Here is a 13,842-nt window from a genome sequence, read left to right on the forward strand (position 1 = left end):
TAACAAAAACAGCCTTATTAACTTTTTAATAACCGAAGATATTGACATAGCTTTAATAAGTGAAACTTGGTTTAAACGGGATGTTGTATATATTTATAGAGGTTATAATGTGATACGCGAAGATCGCGATGACGGCTATTCTGGAGTTGCTATTTTAATTAAAACTGGTATTCCTTTTGAGCGCATAACAATTAAAAAAATTATATTCAAGACTTGCTTGCTTGTGGTATTAAAATCAACTATAAACAAAGTTATTTAAGTTTACTCTCTGTATATAGGTGCCCAAAAACTAAAACCAAAACCGAAGATTGGGATAAGTTATTTTCTGAACTAAAACACCCTTGTATCATTGGAGGAGATATGAATGCACATAATTCTCTGTGGGGCTCATATAAAAATAATAATATAGGCCATCAAATTGTGGAGACAATTCAGAATTTAGATTATGTAGTAATGAATAATGGACAACCAACTTGCCAAACGAGTCCAGGAAACTCAGATTCCATGATTGATGTCACGTTTTGCTCACCATCCCTTTTTGATAAAACTTCATGGTCTGTAGATCTTGATACATTGGGATCAAATCATTTCGTTATAAAGGTTGTGATCGATGTCTTGGGAACTAATGCTAATACCATTTATCCCAGTAGTAAGTGGAACATTAAAAAAGCAAATTGGTCATTATACTCTCAGCTTGTTGATACCTTATTAAACGAAAAACCTCACACATTCTTAAATACCCAAGAAAAATATAATTTCCTTATTGACTGTATTAATGAAGCTTCTAAACAATCTATTTCTGAATATAAACCATTTAAATGCAAACGGACTCCCCCTCCGTGGTGGGATTCGGAATGTGATCAATCCGTTGCAGAAAGAAAGAAGGCATTAATAAACTATAAAAACAATTCTTCTCCTGAAAATTTTTGTAAATGCAAAGAAGTAAATGCTCGTGTCAAAAAATTCCTGAAATTAAAGGCCAAACAAAGTTGGGTTGAATGGTGTTCAAAATTAAATAAACAAACTCCATCTAGTCTTATTTGGAATCAAGCAAGAAAAATGAATAGGAAAAAAGTTAATTTTTCATTACCTCTAAGTAACTCATGGGTAGACGATTTTTTCGATAAAATAGCTCCACCTTACGTAAATAACCAGTTAGATGATATTAATTCTAAAACGCTTCCATCTGATCAGAATCATTTTCCCCTTACACCTTTTTCGAGAGCTGAATTAGAATTTGCCCTTGATAATCGCGTTTGTACCTCACCAGGATACGACGCAATCAAATATCCTATGATACAACATTTACCAGATAACGCAAAACAATTACTTTTAAAAATATATTTGACCAGATAATTATTGAAGGCAACAGCATAATAGATTTTAAGCGTATTATAGTCGTTCCTATTCCCAAACCGGGGAAAGACTCTAAATTAGCTGAAGCTTACCGACCGATATCATTATTATCATGTATATTGAAGACTCTCGAACGGATGGTTAAGATTAGGTTGGATTGGTGGCTAAGGGATCAAAATCCTTTACCCGCTAGCCAACATGGTTTTAAAAAAGGTTATGGAACTTTAGATTCCTTAACAACTGTTGTTGTAGACATTCAGAACAGTTTTTCCAGGAACAGTTATGTGCCCGCTTTATTTTTAGACATCGAAGGTGCTTATGACTCTGTCTCTCTTTCAATTCTCCAAGAAAAAATGATTACATTTTTTAATATTCCATCACAGTTTGCTTCTAACATTGTAAACATGTATAAAAATAGAATAATTTATTTAAAAAATAATCATACTCTTATAGGCCCTAGACTTAATAATAAAGGATTACCTCAGGGCTCCGTTTTGAGCCCTATTTTATTTAACATTTACACAGCAGATCTACACAACATCACTATTAACAATATTGCATTTAATATTGTACAATATGCTGACGATTTCTGTTTGTACACAGAACACAAGAAATATCAGCAATCCATTGAAAACTTGAATAGTGTCTATGGTCTCCATAAAAAATGGTTTATTGAAAATGGCTTTGAATTATCATGCAGTAAATCACAAGTTTGTTTATTTACCAGACATAACTTTCCTAATTAGCACAATCACCTTAGGTGGGCATAAATTTTCTTTTAAAAATAAAATTAAATATCTTGGAATGATACTCGACCAAAAATTGACCTGGAAGTTACATATTGACGACATGTTGAACAGGTGTAATAAGGGAATAAACTTTCTTAAATCAATTAATAGAACTTGGTGGGGATCGGATGTTGAAGTAAGTTTATTATTTTATAAAGCTTACATACGATCTATTTTCGATTACGGCAGTGTTTTGTATGGATCAGCAAGTAATGCACTACTAAACAAAATCAACGTTTTACAGAATTCAGCCTTACGAATATGTCTAGGAGCTATGAGATCCACTCCAGTACAAGCTTTATATTTGGAAGCCTTGGAACCTCCTTTAAATCTAAGACGAAGTTTTTTGTCAAAAAAATATTTAATGAAAGTATACTTACTTAACCCACTTCTATACCAAAAAATAGTGACTTTGAGTTGCCATGATCTAACCAATAAATATTGGCAAAAAAAGAAATCTCCCTTACTGTGTGAAGCTTATAATCAAAATATAGTACTCTTAAAAAATATAGATAAAACGAACGACTTATTCAAAAACTACGCGTACTCTTCTTTCTTTTCTCCTACAGATATTATTGTACCAAATTATAGTGAAAACATATATTTAAATAAAAATATTCTTTTATCCATAACGAACAATTACAATGAGTCAATAGCTCTATATACAGATGCGTCTAAATCTGCAGATGGAACTGGATGCGCCTTTTTTATACCATCGGGACATATAGAAAAGAAATTCAAACTGAAACCGGAGACTTCGATTTATACAGCAGAGGCTATTGCAATATATGAAGCTTTACTATATGTAGCTTTACTATATGTAGCTGAATTTGATTTCGCCCATATTATAATTTTGTCTGACTCCTTAGCAGTATTGAAATCTCTTGGTAAATATGGACCCCCAAACATCCAAGACTGCCCATACATTTTTATAAAATTAAACATATTAAACAAAATCTTTTATCCAAAGGAATCAATGTACATTTTATCTGGATTAAAGCACACGCAGGATTTGAACATAATGAGTATGTCGACTTATTAGCCAAAGAAAGCGTTTCATCCGATACCAGTATTCTACATAAAATAACACTGACTGATAGTATAATCTCTTTCAAGTTAACACTGCATCGGGAGTGGAGCTACCAGTGGAAGGAATACTCTTTTGTGAATCAAAATAGATACTCGTGCCCGATATTCCCAAATTTCCTTGGTACAAGTCTTGTAGAGCTTCTAGAAAGTACATAACTTCTATTATTAGAGTACGATTCGGGCACGCATGTTATCCAAAGCATTTATTTAAAATACAGGTTTTGGATAATGATAAATGTGAGCATTGTGAAGAGGAAAGTGATTTAGATCATATATTTTTTGGTTGTTCTAAAAATACAATTTACTCATCTAAATTAATAAATGATTTATTAAAATGTAAAGTAGCAACTCCTTGGAATATACTATATTTATTATCACTTGGTTCTGTAGATGTATACAACTCTTTAATTAACTTTTTAAAAGACAGCAAATTATCATTATAATTCCCTTAAACATTTTTAATTAATACCTTTGGTAGTTAGTTGTTTTAGCTGTTAAGCTTAGTGTTACTTAATACCTTTTAGTTGTTATCTTTGTTTTAAACCTGTTTTGTATAACTTGATAACTTGTATTCCTTATGTGTCTGGCAGTATGACGGTAAGTCTAAGCCAAAAAAAAAAAGAAAAAAAACTTTTATTGCTTATAATATTTTCCGATTGTATGAGTTTGCAAAAAATAGCACTACTCTTATTAGGGCAGTCAATGAGAGCAAGAACAGGTTATTACCTCCGAATTCTATCCTACTGCATGGATTTTAATGAAATTTTAGGAATAGCCTGAAAATATCTCCTTATTCAAAGTTTACCCTATGCCGATGTGTGCTTTTGTCTTGGGGGCGGTTCCCACCCCTTCTCGGGGGTGGAAAATTTTTTGGTTAAACAACTACGGAAGTTGCTAGAGAACCCAAAGCAAAAACTGTTCTACAATTTTTTTTCGAAACTCAATACTTTTTGAGTTATTCGTGGTTGAAAATTGGCCGTTTTCATTGAAATATAAAACCTTTTTAAACGGTTTTTTGCGAATACCTTAAAAACAATGCATCTAACTAAAAAAATTATATAAAACACTTTTGTAGCTCATAAAAAACAAAGAGATTCGTTCCTTCTTCAATCTTCTAGTTATAACACAAAAAGAGATTATGGTAGGTAAAAAGAGTTTGTTTTTTTTTGTGCATGCTCAAAGCAGTGTATTCAACTTGAAATAACAGAGAAACGGTCGATTTTATGTATATAATGCTACGAATACCTTTTATTGTGCTTGAAAAGTCCTTTCAAATAAGCAATATTAAATGTCGATTACATTCAAACTAAGCGAGATATGCTACAAAGAATTGATGGCTAACGAATTTTAAGAAAAAAATTGAGAAGTATATTTAACCCCTCACCCACAAGAATTTAAATGCATCGTTTTCCTTCTACAATACATTTTACTACAGTGTCATTTTTATGTTCAAAAAGTTGAGCAGGTTTAAAATGAATGGTTTTTGAAAAAAATAAGATCAAATTATAGAGCACATATTTAAATTTTCTTAAAAATCTTCTTTCTCTCCATGTATATTGAAAATGATAAGAGATACTGCTATAAAAAATAAACTCAAAATGTTTATGTAGAAGAAACTTTCATTTTTGTGTGGCGTCTTTCTTTTGGCATCTCTTATCATTTTCGAGTTACATGGAAAAAAAGAAGATTTTTAAGAAAATTTAAAAATGCGCTCAATAATTTGATCTTATTTTTTTTTCAAAAACCATTCATTTTAAACCCGCCCAACTTTTTGAACATAAAAAGAACAATATAGTAAAATGTATTGTAGAAGGAAAACGATGCATTTAAATTCTTGTGGATGAGGGGTTAAATAAAATTCTCATTTTTTTCTTAAAATACGTTAGTTATCAAATTTTTTAAAGTTTATCTCGCATAGTTTGAATGTAATCGACATTTAATATTGCTTATTTTAAAGGTCTTTTCAAGCACAATAAAAGTTATTGGTAGCATTATACACCTAAAATCGACCGTTTCTCTGTTATTTCAAGTTAAATACACTGATTTGATCATGCACCAAGAAAACAAGTTTTTTCACTTACCATATCTCTTTTTGTGTTATAATAGAAGATTCATAAAGTATAGAATCTCTTTGTTATTTTATAAGCTACAAAAATGTTTTATATAGTTTTTTTAGTTAGATGCATAGTTTTTAAGGTATTCGCAAAAAACCGTTTGAAAAGGTGTTGTTTCAATGAAAATGGCCAATTTTCAACCAGGAATAACTCAAAAAGTATTGAGTTTAAAAAAAAAATTATACAACAGTTTTTGCTTAATATTAGGTTCTCTAGCAACTTCCGTAGTTATTTAAGCAAAAAAATTTCCACCCCCGAGAAGGGGTGGGAACCGCCCCCAAGACAAAAGTACACATCGGCATAGGGTAGACTTTGTTTCTTGGGCTATTCCCTACTTACTGTGGAAATATCACGTAAATCGATATAGTAGGATAGAATTCGGAGCCACATACCCTCATTGACTGCCCTATATACTATTTTTTATAATGAAGTTATTAGTGATGCAGCTTTTGGTGGAATTTTTAAGTCACATTATTAAAACAAACTCTATTAATAATTTGTTTTCTGTCACAAGATTGCGACGATAATACTTTTTTGGATGATATGATCTATATATTATCTTTATTATCTAATCTAATTTTACAACCGTGTGAACGTTCTTAAAAAATCCTTTCACCATTTTTAAATAAACTACTTGTTAAAACCAAGTTCATATAATTTATTTTTAAATTATTGATGTCAATATGATCGCACATTGAATAACTCATTTTTTACAAACTCGATATTAATAATATTATTGAATATATTAAATTTCTTTATAGAAGAACGTGGGAGTTAAAAAGCAATGAAATAAAAAAAATGATATAAACTGCTCGTCAAAAGTTAGGGATATAGAAAATTCTGCCGATTTTCATAGTTCATTTTTTCGCGAACAGACGGATACCGCTATTTTTTTTATTCAAGCCTTTTCTTTAGTATTTACACAGTTGTGCAAAGGTTTACTCAAACTTATTTTTTGTACTTATACCGGGTGGAAGAAAAAAATATGTTTTTCTTGTGTTAAGTTTGAGACACCCTGTAGGGAGAACGAGGTACAAATGTGAGTATACATCAGAATAATATTGTAGTGTGATGTTTTGTGAACATGCTGTTGTTTGAATGTCCCTGATATCTTTAGAAACAAAAAAAATAGACGGTTTTGTAATTTAACATGTGTTTTAACCGAAATAAAAGTTTGAGACACCTTGTAGAAAGAAAAAGGCACAAAGGTGAGTATACCCCGATATTATGTTGTAGTTTCATATTTTTTGAATATTTTGTTTTTTTAATATCTCTGATATCTTTAATAACAAAGAAACTAGACAGTATTACTCTTATACGTAATATGTTTTTCTATGTTTCACATGTGTGATGTGACGCATATCGTCAGTTAAAACACATATTAAAGAGTAATATCCTCTAGTTTCTTTGTTATTAAAGATATCAGAGAAATTAAAAAAATAAAATATTCACAAAATATGAGACTACAACAAAATATCGAGGTATACTCACCTTTGTGCCTTTTTCTCCCTACAAGGTGTCTCAAACTTTTGTTTCGGTTAAAACACATGTTAAATTACACAATCGTCTATTTTTTATTTCTAAAGATATCAGGGACATTCAAAAAACAAAATGTTCACAAAACATAAGACTACAATACGATTTCGATATATACTCCCATTTGTACCTCGTCCTCCCTACGTCTCAAACTTAACATAAGAAAAACATTTTTTTTTCTTTCACCCGGTATAAGTACAAAATAAAGTTTGAGTAAACCTTTGCATAACTGTGTAAATACTAAAGAAAAGTCTAAAATAATAAAAAAATATTAGCGGAATCCGTTAATCTGTTCACGAAAAAATTTACTATAAAAATTCATCAGAATTTTCTATATCCCTACTTTTGACGAGCAGTTTACTCAGAGGATAGGATACCAAATAAACATAACATAAATATAATATGTATTGACCGACATGATATTCCTTAATAGGTGACCGAAATATACGCAATAGAAAACAAATTTAATTTGCGCATTTATTTGCACAAAATTGGCGCAAATATGCAACAATTTTTAAAGAAAAATTGGAAAAAATCCTTTGTAAAAAGTATAAAATTTTTAATAAAAATCCCTAAAAATTTTTCTTTTCCTTGTGAATTTTTAAAGAGTATGCAATATGCAAATATGCAGACGTTAATAATAATTATTATCATCTTGTTCATAAATTTTGCATTTAAAATTTAATTCATATGATAATAATAATCTAAAATGCCTTTCTGCTATATGTATAGTCCAAGTAATGAAGCTTAATATAGGACAAAACCTCGAAATTTTTACAGAATGGATCGTTTGCTTGAAAATTTGAGAATAAGAAGTGGATAATCCAAGGATCAAAATATATATGATGCCGAAAGACGCTTTTACCATGGGGGTGGTTGCCACCCCATCTCGGGGGTGGAAATTTTATAATTATATTTTGACTGAAAAAGTTGATAAAAACATTAATTCTAAGCAAAAAATGTTCTATACATTTTTTTGATAAAATTAATAGTTTTCGATTTATTCGCTATCGAAAGTGTTTGTTTTATATCGAAAAAATCAATGTTTTTCGATAAAGGCTCACTTGCGATTCACTCAATTTTTGCCTTAGAAAAAAATTATTAAACCATCTTCTTGCAAATTAAATAACCTACAATTTCATATTTAAACATTTTTTCGTATCTCTGATTCTAATCTTTCTATTCTGAAGAAAATGTCATTTTTTACCAAACTACAAAAATTCGATATCTCTTTTAACTCCAGTTATTTTAAAACTAATCATTCTAAGCGAGTCAAATTTCTAGGATCTATTAAAATTACATAAACAAAGAAGAATAAATAAGGTCAATGACTAAGCACACCGCTAACTGACATTATTATGCTTCCAATTGGATTTCTCCTTTTTTTTTTTCAAAAAAATACATTGATTTTTTAACCGTAACTTTTTTACTTTTTATCTTAAAAAGTTTGGTAAAAAATAATTTTGTAGGTTTTTGCAAGGTCTTTAAGTTTATTGATAATACATCTTTTTAAAATCCTCAATCGCAAAAATAGGTGACTTTGAAAGGGTTGGTAAAGGTGGTTTTTGCATGTTATTACAAGTTTTAATTGTCAATAGCTCACTTAATTTTTACTATAGATAAAATTTTTGCAAATCAGGTTCTTGCAAATTTAATGAGCTACAATTTCATATTTAAACATTTTTTTGTATCTCTGATTCTAATCTTTCTATTCTGAAGAAACTGCCGTTTTTTTCCAAACTACTAAATCGTTATTCTCTTTTGACTTCATTTATTTAAAAACTAATAATTGTAAGCTAGTCAAACTTCTAGAGCCTATTATTAATACATAAATAAAGAACACCAAATAAGGTCAATGACGAATTTTAATTAGGGTGGTGGTTAGGGGGTTTCTTCCGATCACTTTTTCAATGAAAAAAAATAGGGACTGACATTCTTTTCATTCTAAGTCACTTAATTTCTAAGCTAGAGACCTTTGTTTTATTTCTGCAGATAGATATTTTTAAATACTTTAAATTAGTTTAAACAAGGTATCCTCGAAAAGTGCATAGTTTCCCGTCTTTTGACTTTGAAACTACAATATTTAACATTTGACGAAGAAGAGCTATAATAAAGTATAGCTAGATTACTATTGGTCTTAAAGAAAATTAAGAAAAACGGCTTGGTTTATTTTTTCAAAAAGGCACATTTTTGTTAAGTAAAGTTGTTTTGACAAAACGAAAACTTTTGGAGTTATTAGCAGAAAAATAATTAAAAACATTGATTTTTTCGATATAAAACTAACACTTTCGATAGCGAATAAATCGAAAACTATTAATTTTATCAAAAAAATGTATAGAATGTTTTTTGCTTATAATGAATGTTTTTACCAACTTTTTTCCATACCAGTGGTGACGCAAGATCATAATTTTATGTGGGAAAGATACATTTTGTAAGGCCCTCTGCTCGCGCATAAAGACAGATTTTTTAAAATAAAATACATGTGTCATTTTCATTATTAAACTTTTATTGAATTACGTGCAGTATCAACTGAATTGTTTAATTACGTGCCCGTAATCTAGCTTGGATGCTATATTAGCCTCGATAGACAACATTGCGACTGCAGAAAGTCTTTCCTGTGACATCGTACTCCTTAAATAATTCTTAATATGTTTTTATTTCGAGAAGCTCCTTTCAGCGGAGTCAGTACTAATCGGTATTGTTAATAATATTCTAATGACGATGTAAATGTTTGGGTATATTTCCTTAAGTTATTATCTGTAATGTATTGAAGCAACTGTTTATTTATTTATTTATATATATTTCTTTATTAACAAACCTGAGCTAGAAGGTTACACGAATGAAAGATGATAAGGTTATAAAAAATGGCTTCCAAAAAAGTGTGTTTGTGTGGTCTGTCAACCTATATACCAAATCTTTTTAATTTGGCCAATATTGGACATAATCCTCCACTAATTTTTTTCACTCCCTGTTTCTCGCAATATTTATCTATCGACGCTGAAGTGCTATGTTCTTCCGGTGCTACTATATATGTAGTCGAAGACTGGATACTGACACAAGTTGCTGAAAAGAGGATTGATGCCTTTATAATAGAATAGGTTGTAGTAATGTGGAGATGAACCTCGCTAGGAGGAATACACTAAGTACTCATAATGTTTATTTAATCAGTATATACGCTAGTAACTAGTTGGTGGACGAAAGTCTATATTCTAACTACATTGATGGTTGAATAATGAATGATGAATAATGACTGATCTCTTTCTTTACTTGCTACGTATCTATAATCAATCTCAAATGTTTGTTATGATTCCATACCTACTGTGGCCATGAAATACTAACAGTACCAAATTGCTGACTCCGTTCTTTTCCAAAACGAGTGCTCTACATTGCAGAAGCAATGTCACCTACTTTTACGAAATCAAAACAATACATGTAACTAATATTTGTTTGAGACTTTAATCATTAAATCGATATAGGTTACTCTTATTTTTGAATGATAATATAAATCCTGTACAGTTCACCAAATATAGCTGAAAGTGTGAAATTCCCATTGCCTTACGCTAACAATGAAGTGAGAATGCACATACAAACGGTCTGGACCGTCAGTGCGAGTGCGAGGTCGGTCGTTTGACGAATGCGCATCATGATCGTCACGCGTTTTCAGACTTTCAGCTATATTTGGTGAACTGTACATCCCCTATCCTTACAAGAAAAATTTTCTGAGGGATGTACCTTATTTTCTCTGCCCTTCCGACAAAGAAAAAAAGTTTTTCTAGACAGCGTCACCAACTGATTACTGTGTTAAAGATTTATACAAATCTTTGTAAATACAAAATACAAATACCATATAACAATACAAATACAAAATGTACAAATATACAACTTATTACGCTATAAAAAAATAGTCATCAAACATCGTCTATTCTTACTTATTACTTCCTTATATCTCGCGAAATTCTACACTCAGAAATTGTAATGTATACCTTTCCCCGATTTAAAATAAAATTATAACTTAAGGCCCGGTTTTTCAGTGAGTGGTTAAAATTTTGGTTAGCTAACCTAGTTTAAATTTTAACCAATATTTTAACCCTTATATCGTTTTTCAGTGCTTTAAACCAAGATGTGCAATTCTATAGATTTTTGACAGAAAAATAAACAAAATAGAATTTCATAACCTATTTTATAAATAACAAGTAACATAACATTACAAAAATGATTAATGCATTCAAGTTCCGATTCTTCATCTGATGATGAAGATATAATCAAGAATATAATAATACATAATACAATATTTCCCGCGATAACACAAAATGTCATAATTTAACTAACCTCTTCTGTCAGCAAAATATAGATAAACGTCTGTCGGAAAATTCGGAGTTAAACCACCTATGATAGCGAGTATCGGTTAAAATCTTGGTCAACTTAAACGTGTTTAAGCGATAACCTAGTATTGAAAAACTGATTAACCATAAAAATTTCGGTGACCGAAAAATCTGGGTTAACCCAGCACTGAAAAACCGGCCCTAACTCCTACATTTGAACTTACTTTTTAATTAGGTATACTTCTTTCACTTTTAAAATAATTATTTGATTTTCTGACCTTTTACATATTCTTCTATTAAAAAAATTTCTCCTTTTTCTTCCTCTTCTTCTTGTCTGGTACTTTACTAAAACATATTTTCGTTTTCTTTATACTTAGTACTTTCTTCATAGTGTACTATTAAACATATTTCTTCTTCTTCTTCATATTTCTTCATTATCATTTACTTCATATATAATATAATATCTTTCTTCGTATATTCTAGTCATTTTTCATAATTCTTCATTTACATATCATTTTCTTCATAAATTCTTCATTAAACTCGTATTTACTTCACATATTCTTCCTTTTCTAACCCTTACCTACTCGGAGGGTAGTTTCTCGCGGCTTTAAATCCTTGTATTTGCTTCCGGTCCTTTTGCACGTCCTTAGTCGTGAGAAGGTTTGTTCCCAAAAAGACAAAATGGATAGTTGTGCGCTTAAAAAATCTTCTTCTACATTTTGCATCCCTAAATTCCTGTCTGATCCGAACTGCTCAGTCTCGACGAGAGTCGGTTAGTTTCAAAATACGAAATGGAAATGCTAAAATCTTCTGATGTTCATTTGTACCTTTTTTCTTGACAAAAGTTGGTTTTTTATTGTTTATATTGTTAATTAACTTTGCTTCTAATATATTAAAAAAAATCATTTGTCTCCTTAATTAACCATAAAACATAAAAAATCATATGTATACCAAAATTCAACCGATATTAAAAAAAATTGAAATCAAAAACTTTTAAAACAAAATCAAGAACAAAAAGAATTATTATCTAAAAACTTCAGTGTTCAATAATGAAAAAAAATTCGAAATAAAGTGTTAATAAAAATAGACTATGTGATGAAAATATGAAGAAAATTCCCTAAGAAAATCTTAATCCTAACACTAAATCTGGTTCTGGGCTAAAAATAATTAATCCTATTGTTACTGGGCAAAAATAATTAATCCTAATGTTTCTGTGTCTGGGCCGCGGACCCATAAAATATTTACATAAAAAAGGATTAGGAACGAAAAACTTGTAAATATACGCTAAATAAATAATATGAATTTTTGCTATCTATTAAATAATAGTTTTTTCTAACTTAATTCGCGCAATTAGTCACTTTATATTATACCGTCACAATGAAAAAGTCTCTATTTCTCTGATTGAAATACAGTCTTACATGACTTTTCTTATATATTCATCCAAAGCATATTAACATTATAGAAATTTAAAGTTAGTTTATATTACAAAAATTTAAAGTAACTTTATATTATACTAATTATCTATATTTTACTTGAAGCAATACAAAGTATTCTTCTTAAATAGTACTTTTTACTCTAGGTACTGTAACTTTTTGTGACTACTGTAGGTACAAAATTCTCTTCAATTCTATTTTTCCATATCTTTTGACATTAATCTTCTTCAAATTATCCTTAATACTTGTCTTTCTTCTAAGATAACTTTTTAGTCTTAATGTTTAACAATCTTTTGTCTTTTTCCTCAAATGGGATTTTCTTGTCATATATATGTAACTTATATGTCGTTATTTTTCTTCTTGCATCATTACTTTATTTTCTTCACAAAATCATTGTATAAAAATTCTTGTATATCCTTGTAAATAAATAATTTAATTTCTTTTCCGTAGTCATATTTTGAATTTTTTTGTCTTTAATGTTGCTTGTCTTGTCATTGGTAAAAAAAATCTCTAAATCTTGATTCTTTCTTCGTTAGTCTTCGTTATTTCGGAACTTACATTTTCCGTGGAAATTATTTTCAATAAAATATTCCTTTCATGTTTATCTTTCATGATTCATGTTCAATTAAAATATTTTGACTCATCGCAAAAAGTTTTTCTACACATTTCCTTGTATGTATATAATTCCAATTATTGTCCATTTAAATTTTTTCTTTTTGCCTTTTCAGCAGATTCCTTCATAATTATAACTCGTACTTTCACGGTCAATCGGACGTGAATATAAATCTTACACACAATAAAAATCATTATTTTGTATTTTCATCGCTTCCTACATGTAAATAGTATATTCATGTAACTAGACACTTATATGCATATTACGTAATTGTAGACAGTTTTAAAAATACTTTTAATTGTTTTATATGCTGACGCATTGCAAAAAAAATCTTGTTTAGAAAAAGCTTAGTTAGTCTTAGTAGAAAAATTAATTTACTTATTCAATACTCTACTTTACCATTTACTTTACATAGAAATATGAAAAACTTTACCTAATTTACTAATATGTATTTATATTTAAAAATAATTAATCCTAACTTATTCCAAAATTTTATGTTTTTACATTATATTTAATAAAAGAAAATTATACGTGTATGTGAGACTGTATGCAATGAAAAAAATAGCTTAAGAGTTATTCACGTCTACACTA

The sequence above is a fragment of the Diabrotica virgifera genome, chromosome 1 (assembly GCF_917563875.1).
Source record: "Diabrotica virgifera virgifera chromosome 1, PGI_DIABVI_V3a".
Classification (NCBI taxonomy): domain Eukaryota; kingdom Metazoa; phylum Arthropoda; class Insecta; order Coleoptera; family Chrysomelidae; genus Diabrotica; species Diabrotica virgifera.